Source organism: Lampris incognitus, chromosome 14 (assembly GCF_029633865.1).
Source record: "Lampris incognitus isolate fLamInc1 chromosome 14, fLamInc1.hap2, whole genome shotgun sequence".
Taxonomy (NCBI): domain Eukaryota; kingdom Metazoa; phylum Chordata; class Actinopteri; order Lampriformes; family Lampridae; genus Lampris; species Lampris incognitus.
Window position 1 is genome coordinate 10,509,510 of NC_079224.1, and position 15,088 is coordinate 10,524,597.

At 42.2% G+C, this 15,088-nt stretch overlaps 1 pseudogene; it reads left to right on the top strand.

Annotated features, from left to right (window-relative positions):
* The window catches only part of LOC130124313 (zinc finger protein 585A-like), a 100,318-nt pseudogene that overhangs the window by 57,645 nt on the left and 27,585 nt on the right, over positions 1-15,088 (top strand).

Genomic DNA, 15,088 nt, shown 5'->3' on the forward strand with positions numbered 1-15,088 from the left:
CTGTTTTATGGCTGGTTTGCGCTGTGCCCTCTGTATTATCTTCATCAATATCTCCAGTATTTCCTATCATCTGGTTCACCAGATTCAACATTGTCCTTAGATGATGTGTTGCAACATCCTCTTCTTCATCACCCATCACACTGTCCATAGATTCTGTAATTAGTCTGATTAACGCTCGCCTTGTCATGACATCTCCACTCGGGATTTTTGCCTCAGCACACACCTCTTTGAGCTGGTCCCGTTGTAAAAGCCATAGTCTCTCGGGCAAAGTCTCTGCCAACTCCTCCAGATCCATGATGTAGCTGCGCCCCAGACGCTGCGCGTGCCCACTGTCAATCAAAGGCGATCCGGTGCGCGTCCTTCTCACATTATGCGACGTTAATCATCCCCGCGGTGCCTCCAATATTTGTTGCACACTTGGACAAAGAGGGACTTCCAGGCGTGCATGGGTTTTCACTTTTTTTAATCTGATAATTCAGAGGCAAAGACACATCAGTCACTCGGTCATTTCACTGCAGGCGATCTGTTTACTGACGCACACATTCACTTTCAATATCGAACTTGAACTGTAAGCCACTCGTTATCTTAATAATGCTCAGATAATCTCACATTTGTCACATCCTGCCATTTACACAACTCATATTTTGACTACACAAAGTTTGGTTACACGGCTCTTAGCCGTTTGCTAATATGAGGTGAAGTACCGTCTCCGACATCATGGATATTAATAAACTTACAAACAGTGGTATAAATGTCATACGGTCTTATTAATACCCCACAACCCCTTTGAACTCCATATATCTCTGTGTTGCTTCTCTTAAACCTTTTTTCAGCACTTTTGCTCACCTGATAATTCAGAGACACAGACACATCAGTCACTCGGTCATTTCACTGCAGGCAATCTGTTTACTGACGCACCACGCCTTTACCTGAGGACCCCTAGCTGCCCTGAAGTGCCTGTATTAGCTCCTCACATGTAACCCTCATTCATATAGCCAAATATTAAGGTTGTGATAAATAGTCAAAAAATAAACAAACCAATTAGTGTGCCCAACAATGCAAACTAATGAAAATGGGGTGCCCCGTCCCCATAACAGTTCCAATATTACCCTGGGCCCCACATTAGTCTTGTTACGATGATTTCCTCCCTTCTGTTGCTTTCTTTATAATTCTTTGTTATGACAGATTTTGACAGATTTGTCAGACAGAATACATATGCGAGCAATACAGAATGCACATACGTGGATGAGAGGGAGGACAGTGGAGTGGTGAGGATGCAAGAAGTAGAGATGACAAAGACGTATGAGTTTAAATACTTGGGGTCAACTGTACAAAGGCAGTGCAGAAGAGAGGTGAAGAAGAGAGTGCAGGCAGGGTGGAGTGGGTTTCAGGAGTGATTTGCTATGTTATATGGTTTGGAGACAGTGGCACTGATGAAAAGACAGGAGCTGGAGCTGGAGGTGGCAGAGTTGAAGATGCTAAGAAGGATTAGGAATGATTATATTAGAGAGACAGCTCAGGTTGGACGGTTTGAAGACAAAGCAAGAGAGCCAAGATTGAGATGGCTTGGGCATGTGTGGGGGTGAGGTGCTGGTTATATTGGGAGAAGGATGCTGAATATGGAGCTGCCAGGGAAGAGGAAAAGAAGAAGGCCAAATAGGAGGTTTATGGATGTGGTGAGGGAGGACATGCATGTGGCTGGTGTGACAGAGGAAGATGCAGAAGACATGGAGAAATGGAAAAGGATGATGCGCTGTGGCGACCCCTAACGGGAGCAGCCGAAAGTAGTAGTACTAGTAGTCTAATTTCTGATTGGGTGGAGAGAGGTATTTAGTCTAGTTTACATTTGATGGATTCAAGAGGAAATCTTCTAGATTACAATGAATTCACTGATATTTTCAGTGTGACGTGTACAAAAAGCAATACTCAGTGGTTATCAAGGCAATCCCACAAGTAATGGTGAATATGATAAAAGGAAGGTTGCCTTATGACGTTTAGTACCACAGATGGCTTCACTTTATACAGACAATTTCGATTTTACGGCGAAAAAATGCACAAACAAAATTGTGTGAGGTGCCCTTACTGCTGTACTCTTTTCTCTCCCGTTAAAAAGAAAAAAATCTATTAAATAAAGATTATCCCAAAGAGATTATAGTCGGAATTAGAACCAGATACCTCACTCTCCCTATTTCACCAAACGCGAAATAAACTCATTTTAAAATGATAAATGATATTTACCCTTGTAATGAGTTTCTGAGACAAAGATTTAACATTGATGAAAACAATTGTATGTTTTGTGATTCTGTTATCCAAACTGTAGAACATTTGTTTTTTTACTTGTAGTTATACCAGAGCCTTTTGGAAGTTTCAAATTTGGATATCTAAAAAGTATTTTCATTTGCCCAATTTAGATTATAAGGATATTAAATTTGGATTCATAATGGAGGATAAAAATATGATAATATTGTACAATAGCCTGATTATCATGGCTAAACAATTTATCCATAGATCTAGGTTTATTAATGCCAGGCCACTATTATTAGTCTTCATGAATGAATCAATAAATTTTAAGAAAGCACTGAAATGTATACAAATCAAACAAGCTTTGAATATTTACAAAAACATACAGATATTCATTTCCGATGAGACCTGTCTTTTTGTCTTTATATTTTCTTATTCTTTTTATCTTTTATTGTTTTGTGAAATATTAAAAAAAAATGTAATACGTCAGTCTGAGCTGTACTATTTGCTAATTTCTTACTGTTATGGCCAGATATTTTGTGTAATAAAGGTATTTTAAAAATGAAAAAAAAAATAAAAAGGATCACTTGTTCACACTTTAGCTCAACAGGTGGCGGTAGTGCACTTTTTGTGATTAATGTCAACCAGTTTTAAACTTCAAGTAGAAGATATCCAAAGGAATTGATTCAAGTGCAACTGCACTTGGTATATATCCGTGAAGACGTTTCGCTTCTCATCCAAGAGGCTTCATCAGTTCGTGCCTTTCTGACTAGACCAAGCTAGTCTGACTGGCTGGTGATAAAACTCAGATATGTATCCTCTTTGGAGTCGTTATCAGAGCTATTGATGTCCATGGTTCTTTGTGTTCCGATGTTAGCAACGCCCGTCGTTATCAGAGGTATTGATATGCGTGGCTCTTTGTGATACGATGTTAGCAGCGAGGGTTGTTGGGGGTGTTAGTTTCGACTTCGTTAGTGCTCCATTCAGTGGCCATGAGTCGTTGAAGCCGTTAGTGACCGACTGTTGTTCTTGGAGGCTAAACTTCTTGAGTCTCCTGGGTAGAGATGAAAGGATGGTATGCAAGTGGGAGATATGTGGTGTCGCAGACCTGCTCCTCTGTTGAGGGATGGTTTTTCCAGTTTCGCATAGATGGCTTCCTTCACCCCTCTTCCAACCCATCTATCGTCCCTGACCAAAATGTGTACGTTGCTGTCCTCGAAGGAGAGTGTCTTCTCCTTTAGGTGTAGATAAACTGCTGAGTCTTGTCCTGAGGAGTTTGGCCTTCTGTGTTGGGCCATCCGTTTGTGTAGTGGTTGTTTGGTTTCTCCTATGTATAGGTCAGTGCAATCCTCGCATTGTACAGCATACACCAGATTGCTTTTCTGGGTGTGTGGTACACGGTCTTTGGGATGAACCAGTCTTTGTCGGAGTGTGTTGCTGGGTTTGAAGTATACCGGGATGCGGTGTTCGTTGAAAATTCTCCTGAGTTTCTCGGAGACCCCAGAAACATACGGGATTACTGTGTTATTCCTTCTGTTCCTTTTCTCCTCGTCGCTCACCCGGTTGGTCATTTTGGGACGTGTTGCAGTTTTAACAAAGGTCCAACTGGGGTAGCCGCAGGTTTTTAAAGCTCCCCTCAGGTGTTTGTGTTCTTCCCGTTGGGCTCTCTCTCTTTTTTAAACCAATTCTTTGTTTATGCAATTGATTGGGTTACATAAGATACGTAAGCAGGGTGTGCTACTACGACCAAAGTTTAAACTACCTCTGTAGATGCAAATAACAGCACTGATATTTCTTTTCCCTCTATCCAGGCTTTGTACAGTTATCTGATCAGCAGCATGATGAGCAGGAGAGGAGCCCCAGTCTAGCCAAGGAGGAACAACAGGAACTGTGGATCAGTCAACTGGAAGACCAGCTTCCATTGCAGGAGGTAGCTGATACCGCTGAGTCCATATTTACCCCTCTTTGTGAAGGAAATGATGATGATAAAGATCAGCCTCTGCCCTCAGAAATCTACCAAACCAAGACAGAGGGAGACACAGAGCCCCTAGCTGTCACCTCATTTGAAGTGATACAACTGGATGCCAAAGAAGACAACTTTTTAATATCAGAACCAACAAGTGACGACCATACCCTCTCTGACTGCTGTCATGTAACAAAGAGTGAAGCTGACCATACCTGCAGTCGCCAAAACTGTGAGGAAGCGGGTTCAACTCGGAAAGCAAGGCTGAAACCTCACAAAATGCCCTACAAAAAGTGCAAGATTTGTGGGAAAGTGCTTTATAATTCGGAAAGTTTCGAAATTCACAAGACATTTCACACGGGGGAAAAGCCTTTCAAATGCACCACTTGTGGGAAAGATTTTGCCTGTAAGTGCAACATGGGAAGGCATACAAGGACTCATGCAGTGAAGACGCCATTCAGATGCACCATGTGCAGGAAAACCTTTACCCATAAATCACATTTACTAAGGCACTTAAGGACTCATTCAGGGGAGAAGCCATTCAGATGCACCACGTGTGGGAAAATGTTTACTCACAAGTCAAATTTTCAAACGCATGTAAGGACTCATACAGGGGAGAAGCCATTCAGATGCACCACATGCGGGAAAACGTTTACCCAGAAGTCAAGTTTACAAACGCACATAAGGACTCACACAGGGGAGAAGCCATTCAGATGCACCACGTGCGGGAAAATGTTTAATCATAAGTCCAATTTTGAAACGCATGTAAGGACTCATACAGGGGAGAAGCCATTCAAATGCACCACTTGCGGGAAAATGTTTTCCCGGAAGTCACATTTGCAAGTGCACATAAGAACTCATACAGGGGAGAAGCCATTCAGATGCACCACATGCGGGAAAACGTTTACCCAGAAGCCAGATTTACTAAGGCACGGAAGGACTCATACAGGGGAGAAGCCATTCAGATGCACTACATGCGGGAAAACGTTTACCCGGAAGCCAGATTTACTAAGGCACGGAATGACTCATATACATGGGGGAAGCCATTCAGGTGCTGCGATTGTGGAAATGGGTTCGGCTCAAAATGTAATCTCAAACAACATGTCATGATCCACACAGGTGAGAGGCCTCACAGGTAACTGTAAAAAGAAGTTGACTATTCATCCTAATTATTCATAAATGTAACCCATTTTTCACTGGCGGGCAACGCCAAGCACATTTAAACAAGACAAAGCCTAATGCTACCAGTTACTAAAGTGTTACAATACAATCCAATGGCGCAACAGGATCCTGAATTCTCAGCGGTGGAATGGTGAGCTGGCTGAACCTCCTGTGTACAAGTAAGCTAGTGCCACTAATGACAATATTAGTGATAATTGATAATAGAAATAATTAACCAAGATAATAATCAATTTAGTAGCGCGGTGCCTCCACTGTGAAAATACTACACTTACCTAAGGCTAGTGAATGGTGTATCTTCCCAGAATTAAACAAACATGTGGTTAATGCAGATCTTATAACCCTGCTGTGTACTGAAGTACTGTACAAGCTTATTACCAGCACTCTAAAAGTAACCTAGGCTTTGCATAAGCGGAAAATGAGCTGCCAATACACCCGAAATATAATCAATAATAATAGGATTTATTTGATAATAATTAGAGAGAGACGGAATACCACACGAGTGTAGTATTGTTGATTAAATAAACATTGATTGAAATTACACAGGGTGTGACAACCGGTCACCATAAACAGAAAGAAAAGTAGCAAAAGAACACAAAAATACCCAGCGCTTTCCGTTGGGGCCCGTTGGTGCACATTAAAGCAGTTCTCTGAGCGAAGGGCAAGGCAGCCACCGCTACGATGCCCAGGCGACGAGATAAAAGTGTGTGTGTGTGTGTGTGTGTGTGTGTGTGTGTGTGTGTGTGTGTGTGTGTGTGTGTGTGTGTGTGTGTGTGTGTGTGTGTGTGTGTGTGTGTCAGTATAAATGAAATTTTCGGGTTACTCACAACCCATCGCTCCCTCGACCGGGAGGCTGTGTGCAGTCCAGAGGATGGAAGGCGTAGCGCTAGCCTAGCAGTTGGCAGGTGTCGGCTCCCCGTTAGCGGCCTCCACCCACAAGATGGCCACAGGTTGCAATGTTCAGAAAACCCTGGAGAAGATGGTGATCTTCCGGTGGGCCCAGCGCTGGAGAGCAGGTGAACCGAGTCCTCTTTGGACAGCAGACAGGTCCCAGGAATGGAGCAGAGCGGCTCCCCTAGTTAGATCACCGTCCAGCGCAGCCCGATGACTTCTGGCTAGCCTCCACAACTATAGTCAGCTAACACACTAGCACTGGATGCTAAATCCTCTTAGCTAGCTAGCGGCGACACTGGCTATGGGGCATAGACAAAATAATCGGCATACTAAAACAAACCCCAGCAGCAAGCATACGACCGCTGGCCAATCGCAACACTCCTGAACTCAAATGCGGGCCTAGTACACGGGCTGTGTATAAAGTCTCCGCGAAAGGGATACTGAGACGGAGCAGCAGAAAAGTGGCCCTCTCTCCTCGTCGTACTCGCTCGGACTGCCCAACTCCTCCCTCTCCGTGAGGAGATTGAACGTTGACAACCGCGCGATTTAGCGGGCATAGTAACTTTACACCATATCATTGGCTAATATCAAAATTCAAATAAAAATACAAAGAGCAAATACATGGTTTACATGATTAGACACTTATAAGAAAATAGGAAATGCTTAAGACACAAAGCATGCTGGTAAATGAAGTACCACAAAGTATGTACAGTAGATTTTAGAGGTCCCTACATAATCATTTTATATCACCCCCATGTGTCAGGGGGTTACATTGAATCATCCATGAATCATGTTCAAAGTGTCCTAATAAAGAAATGCTACAACAAAATTTCTTAAAATTCAGGATTTTGGTAGTAGGTAGAACGGTAAGTAAAGAGTGCAATCATGTTATTTGATCATTTAAGTATTCATGCCACGTTTTGTTAATCTCAGGTGGGCTTTACAATTTCATTGATTTGGCAATATAATTTCGTGTGTGTGTGTGTTTGTGTGTGTGTGTGTGTGCATGTGATGGCTTGGCGGTCTGTCCAGGGTGTCCCATCGCATACCCCCAATGACTGCTGGGATAGGCTCCAGCAACCCCGCGTCCCAGACAGCAGGATAAGCGGTTTGGATAATGGATGGATGGATGGTACAGCATGCGTAGCGCAGCAGCTAGTTTAGCCACCGGAATTGGTGCCTTGCAGTTTCAATCGTGCTGCATACTACTGGCCAATAGAGGGGGGTGTTGCACCGCTGATTGGCATTCATCCACTGTTAAAGAGGGAATTTGTTGTTTCAGCCTCAGATATGCCTGTTTCATACATAGCCACATTATTTATCTGCTGTGTTTACCAGTTGTATTGCCTTGTACAGTGTAAATTCATACCTTTGTGAAAGCAATGTAGTTTACGTTTTCTTCATGTGCCTCATGATTTTATAAAGGTCGCTGATTTATTATGTTCATTTACGCAGAAACAGAGTCATCAGACTGTTGTACAAGGATTGTGTTTGTAGTGGTGGCAACAAAGACGGAAAGACTGAAGACATCTGCGTGATTCTGATCGATCACCTGCAGCGGGTTCTCCTTGACTAAATCCAGCTCATAGTTATAGCCGGGAACCCCCCCACACACACAATCACACACACACACGTTGAGCTGGTGTTAACTTAGCGACAGGGGGATCTATTCTTTCCGTGTGTGCTACAAATGCTATTCTATAACACCCAAGCGCAATCAGCCATCTAGCGGCAAGGAGGTGAAATGGCAGTGTAGTGAACTAGGGGTGTCTGTTTTTCTCTCTACTCAATACTGAGGTGAGCTGTTTTCAACCTTCTGTAACTACTATGCTTTTTTTGCAAGTAGTGAATTTACAATAGCGTCTAGTGACAGTCAGAGTAAGAACTACTGTTTAAAAATAATTACTATAGTCTAATTTTTTAGTGACTAGTGCCTTAAAATGAATAAATGAAACGGCCTGCCATAGTCTCTCACACAAGCAGAACACAGTATAACGAAGCCTCCATGTCCAATCAGCTTCTCTTTCACAATAGAATGTTGCCTGTTACCATGGCTTCTGATATTCCACACACGGTGTTCTAGTTACATTTTGCCAAAAATAATACATTTGCTAAAATTCAATTAAAAAAAGTAGTGCGAAAAGGGGTCGGGTCATTAAAACGTTGCACCTCCAAGTGATGAGCAAATACTTGAACTTTCAGTCACTGCACCCTGGCTGCGTTTCGTGTTGCTTTGTAGCCCTTTATATACCAGCCGGCACCGTTCGGCTGTTATGACAGCGGGTTACGACATGGCGAGTGGCTCTTGATAGATACACGTTAGTGGATCCCGGCAGTGGCTTGTCTGACGAGGGAATGAGAAAAAGAATAAGCCCAAATGAGCCCGCGGAAGTGTCGGGATCGTCCCTTCCGGTGCAGCGTTATTATGGATCCCACGGCTTTTCTTGGCAAGACACGCCTTGCATAGCATCCAGGCCCGCCCCAACCCCAACCAACCCAACCAACGGAGGCAACGAGCACTGGCCAATCAGAGGCAGCGTGACAAGAAAAGCCCTCGCTCTGACGTTGTTGTTGTTCTTCTTCTTCTTCTCGATGGCGGGCTGAGCAGCGAAACGTTTCGTAGCTCCGCTTCCTTATAGCCCAGAGTTATAAAATAGACGATTGTATCGACATTAAACGACTGGATTTCAAGCTGTCAAAAAGCCAAATTTAAAGAAACCTGTTGAGGGTCGCCCCTCGAGTTCTACAGCTTCCGCCAATCTACTTGAAAACATAGGACACGACCAATGGCGTCGCCTGGCCTGGGCATTCGGGGCTTTAGCCCCGAACATTTCTCATATAGCCCCGGATAGTTCCACCTCAGAAGGGATGAAATAGAACCGTACATTATCTGAGCCCTATGACACTAAAGAAGAAGACAGTTTTGTAATTTCCCGTCTTCAGTGACTGCAACACAGACACGACGCCAAGACCAATCAGAGAGGAGTTGTATGAAAGCGGGGAATCATCCGTGTTTTATTGGCTGACAGGTATCTAATCTGAACTCTGATAGGGTTCCGAGCGGTTCCGAGTCATTCAACATCAGAAAAACGGAAAAATGGACATAGACGGTTTTTTGCGAGAAGAAAGGAGGACGTCTCTGCAGTCGTGGTGGCTGGGCGTCAAATATCTGAGCCACCACGTGAACCAGGCAAACAAACAAGTCATTTAAATCCTGTATGTCTTCGAAATTATGTGAACATTTAGGCAGATCATTAATGACAGTACATGATACTTCGAGGGTTAAGTTAGCTAAACCGTTAGCCTTGCCCTTTTCCTGTGTCATACACATTTGCATAAAATCAACAGTTTAACAGTTTACTTTTGTTCAACCGTATTTTTAATTTTAAACCTGCGTAAAAAAGTATCTATCTGCACACTTCGATCTTTATTACACAAGTTTGACGTCTTTTTTTCTGGCACCTTGGCATATTTTGGTCGGGAGTGCAGTGATCTGCTACTAGCATATTTTTAAACCTGCAAAATAAAATTGGCTGTAACGTTTTTTGTTTTTGTTTTTTTTGCTTTTCCGTTTTTATCTGATCTTATAAAAATAACAACAATGTAGTGGTTATGGGGCTACGTAATTCCCCTTATTGAGCTAGTAGGAACGTTAGTTTACAGCTGCTGTTTCCTCGGTTCGGGTTTACAGTGACACACTTCCGCTGCGCGGGTTTTTGTTGTTGTAATGGTGGAAGGAATAAATGGTGCACGTTGTGTAGCCGAAAGAGAAAGTTGTCACGACTCCTGCTTGAGCTCCTCTACAACAACATATTATTTCAGTTAGAAAACAATACACACATTGCTTGGCTATCAATTCATATTTTATAAATACATAACAAGAGTTAATACAATACAAATTGCTGTAGCCCACATAACCTTGCAAGTTTTAACTACTTTCGAAGTCATATCAGTTTAAATACCGACCCAGCCACAATTAAGGTGAGATACAGATTGCACAAGCCCATAACATTAGATGATTCAATTACATCTGATTTTATCTCATTAGAAATACATGATTCAGCAACATTTAAAGTGACCACACAAAGGCAGCTGCCCTACATAGAAAAAAGAACAGCAGGTACACACACTGCGTTGTGCTATAATAAAATATAGATTGAGGACAGTATTCAACCTATATAGTTACCTATATTTATAGTGTTGGTGCAACTGAGAGCTCAACTAAATAAACAAACACAAAGCATAAATAAAATCATAGCATAAGTAAACTGAGTGCAAAGACCGCTGTAATTCATGTATGCAGTTATTCACGTAGAGATTCATCAATGTGATTATTGATTAAGATTAGGCTACTTGATATAATGTTGCAACATTTGACGGGTTAATTTACTTTGAACGCTTAACTGCCATTTATTTGAGTGACTTATCCTGTGTCTTTGCATTTCCATGGATTTACTCTGGAATATAAAACTTATTCATTATGTTTGCATTCTATATTTACCATATACACAAATAATTGCATACAGAAATCAAATCCAATTATCCAGATAGGAGAAATTTAATTAATTTTAACTTTTGAGTAACATCTCTTGTATTTCATAATTAATACTATATAATTGAGACCATTTCCCCAGTAAATGACACTTTAACGCTAATCATGTCGCAAGGGGCAGTTCCCTTTTATGATTACCTTATAATAATGTCTACTATGATAAAAGAAATCTGATGTTATATTCTGTTTACAGATGACCTAGACAGGACCGAGAATGAAGAGAAAACAACAGCAGACCCCAAGCAAAGGAGACAGAAGGAGGAGATAAAACAGACAACAATGATGAGGAAGACCAGAACACGCAAGAGGCAACAGCTAGCTAGCGGCGACACTGGCTATGGGGCATAGACAAAATAATCGGCATACTAAAACGAACCCCAGCAGCAAGCATACGACCGCTGGCCAATCGCAACACTCCTGAACTCAAATGCGGGCCTAGTACACGGGCTGTGTATAAAGTCTCCGCGAAAGGGATACTGAGACGGAGCAGCAGAAAAGTGGCCCTCTCTCCTCGTCGTACTCGCTCGGACTGCCCAACTCCTCCCTCTCCGTGAGGAGATTGAACGTTGACAACCGCGCGATTTAGCGGGCATAATAACTTTACACCATATCATTGGCTTAATATCAAAATTCAAATAAAAATAGGAGGGAGAGAGGGAGAGTCTTCTTTCCAGTTCTTGATAGAATGCTGGAGGAGCTTCAGAACAGGTTACCTGGAGTTGGGGGAAAAATCTTGACAAGCATGCAGGTATGTCAGCCTGCTTCAGAGCATTTCCTGAATGAAGAGGCACTCAAACATCTGGCTGAACATTACAGCATCCAAATGAAGCCTGAAGAAATTCTTGTTGCAAAAAATTTCCTCGACAGAAAAAAGAAAGCCCTAGCACTACCCACCATTCAAAGTGTGTTTTCCCTTTTGGACAAGGATATTTTCCCCTACCTTAAGGCCATCTTTCAAGCTTCCTTGACGATCCCAGTTACCAGCTGCAGTTGTGAAAGGTCTTTCAGTGCCCTCCGCCGACTACACACATGGCTGAGAAATACAATGGGTCAGGAGCGGCTAAGTAATTTGGCTATAATGTCAGTTGAGAGGGAGATGATGGCCAATGTTGACCACGGGGAGGTCATAGATAGATTTACAAAGCTAAAAGCAAGACGTTTCAGCCTAACACTTCCACCTTCAAATAACTAAACAGAGAGAATACAGCAGATGATGGAGGAAGAGAAAAGATGGAAGCAAATGATAGGAGAGGGAGAATTAGTGGATGATGACGGGAAAGCAGCAAGTGATGGAGGGAAAACAGGAAGTGACAGAGGGAAAGTTAGCAAGTGAAAGAAAGAGAGGCAAGTGAAAGAAGGAAAGAGGCAAGTGAAAGAAGGAAAATAGCAAGTGAAATAAGGAAAACAGTAAGTGAAATAAGGAAAACAGTAAGTGAAAGAAGGAAAACAGCAAGTGAAAGAAGGAAAACAGCAAGTGATGGAGGGAAAGCAGCAAGTGATGGAGGGAAAGCAGCAAACAATGGAGGGAAAGCAAGGGATGGAGCCCTTGAGTCATGGAGAGAAACAGCAGCAGAATCTGGAAAAGTGAAAGGTACAGCACCACACTGGATGACATTTATCTGAAATTTGTCTGAGTGAAAAAAAGAAAGAAAAATTAAAAATTATTTTTAAATATTTTATTCTATATTTTCTGATGTTGTCATTAAGTAAACATTTCATTGTTTTTCTGGCAGCAGAAGATGGAAGGAGTGAGCAGATGATGGAGAGAAAAGAGAGCAGCAGACACAAAGGTGCACCATGCAACATGACACAGAACTAACTCTTGTGCTTATCAGGGAAAGACAAATGAAAAAATGAAAATGATTGTTACCTATTAACTAATTTTATCATCCTGTTTCTACTCAATGTTCACACTGATTACTAAGAACTTGTTTACATTAATCATGATTAATTTTGAAAATAAATACATGTTGAAGTACATGTTGCAGTATTTGGCTGTAGACAAGGTGCCACAATGCTCAAGAAAGCACAAAGAAAGACGTTTTTTTTCAGAATAGGATCCCCCAGATTCCCCTACGAGGGTGTGGGCTCAACCCCCAATGTTCCCAGGTCCAAGAAACTTCCCTGGACACGACTACTGCATGGAGGTAGATCCGAACGCTAACAGCAGCAAGAGAGAACGGGAACAATACTCTCCACCAAATACTCAGCCAAAAGAACGCGGGAAAAAGAAAAAGAAGTCAGAGGAAGAGGGAAGTGAGGTCTAAAGCCATCTTGGAAGCCATAAAAGCCTTAGGTACGACAGTGGATGACCAGTTGGTGGAGATTAAGGACCAGCTGAAACGCAACAGCACCATGATAGCAAGCCTGGTCAAGACCATGCAAGTCAACTCGGAAGACCTCACCGAATGTAAGAAAAAAATCAAGGTGATGGAAAATGACATCGACCAGTTTCGGAAAGAGAATGCTGAGGTAAAAATGAAGGCGAGGGAGCAAGACAGATACAGGCGAAGATGGTGTCTGAGGATTAAAGGATGCAAGGAGAAAACGCTGGAAAACATCAGATTAGAGACAATCCAGCTCCTGAAAAGCATTAGTCCTGACATGAATTCGAGGTTGGAGGTTGCAGTTGATGTGGTGCATCGTGTCGGAAGGGAAGAAGATGGCAAACATCGCTAAATTATTATTTTGTTCGCCATTCGCAATGTGAGGGACAAGAGTTGGAGACGCAGTAAAGACTCTCCCGTGTGTAAGGAGGGCGGTGTGCGTTTCGTAGAGGATCTGACCCGCGCTGGACTTGATGGAGAAACAACTTCTCCGGCCCCAGATCGAGAAGGCAAGACAGGCCAATAAGACTGCATACTTCAAGGGCCCCTTCGCCTACACTGAAGGTTGCAGTATCACAGCTTAAAGAAGAGTCATGGGGACAATTCATGATAATCATCGCCAAGGCGCCATTTCGTCATTCTGCTCGTCATGTGCATTGAGAGAAACGAGTTCTGGAGACACACCTGAAGCCCCTTCGCCTTCATGGGAGGACGCAGGTTTAGAGTATGAAATACACCCACTGTACGTTATTAGATAGTCGGAATTACATTAGATGTCACTAATTAATTGTTTTGGGCGTTTCATTCGCTCTTTCTGCTTTTTTTCCACTCAATACTCGACAATCCATTTATTGTTATATCTACTTTCGTTCAGTGGAGATGTTAAATGTTATTGTTAAATACTAGTGTTTCTTTTTGTTCCTTAAATACCCTGGGTTTAAAAGACAATGTTAAAAGAAAAGCCTTATTTCTGTTCTGTAAAGGGCAAATGCTTAACTGTTTCTTTCTTCAACAGACTCACTCTTGCGTTGCTGACGCCACTTTCTGGTCTAATCAGTGGAATGACTCTACATTATTTAGCCATGGACGTCACAGTCCAAGAAGGGAAGACGTCCACATTGGGGAAGACAGGAGCCTCCACATTGGGGTTTACAGGAAACATACAGACACAGACCAATATCTACTTTTCGACTCACATGCCCGCTGGAACACAATCTGAGCGTCATCAGAACCCATGCAGTTCCAATTTGTAATGATAGATGTGTCCTGTTTAAGGGAAAATCTGTGTTTTTGGAAGAGTGGTGGAAAAGGGGTATTTGGTCCATTACACACATCACGGATGACAGAGGCAATCTATTGAATTATAATGAGTTGTGCTTGAAATATAGTTTATCCTCCTCATGGTAATAGGTGCGATCCCTATACAACTCAAGATGATGGTCTCACAGTGTCTTATTTACTCCTCTGTCATCCCCACACTTCGCCCCTTAATGATTGACAAATTAAAATTTGTCGACAGAACCTGCAATAATGTCTTTATCAGAAACTCTTTGTTGAAGATATGTTATCCTAACCCTTTAAGAAGGAATTATATTTTAGACATGTACTCAAATTTGAATGCCCATAAAATTAGAAAAAGATACAGTTCATTCCCTTTCCTCCCTAAAGCCAAAGATGTTCATTTCAAGTTAATTAATGATATTTACCCCTCCAGTGAATTTATAAGTTTAAAATTTAATGTAGACTGTAATTTCTGCCAATTCTGCAAGACAGACATAATCAACGGATCATTTATTTTTCCACTGTAACATTACTTATACGTTTTGGTATAATTTGTATGTATGGATGAAGTCGACAATTAGTGCTCTACCACCATTTCTACTAGTAAGTGTCAATTTCGGAATGTTTATGGAGGATAGAAATATAGAATTC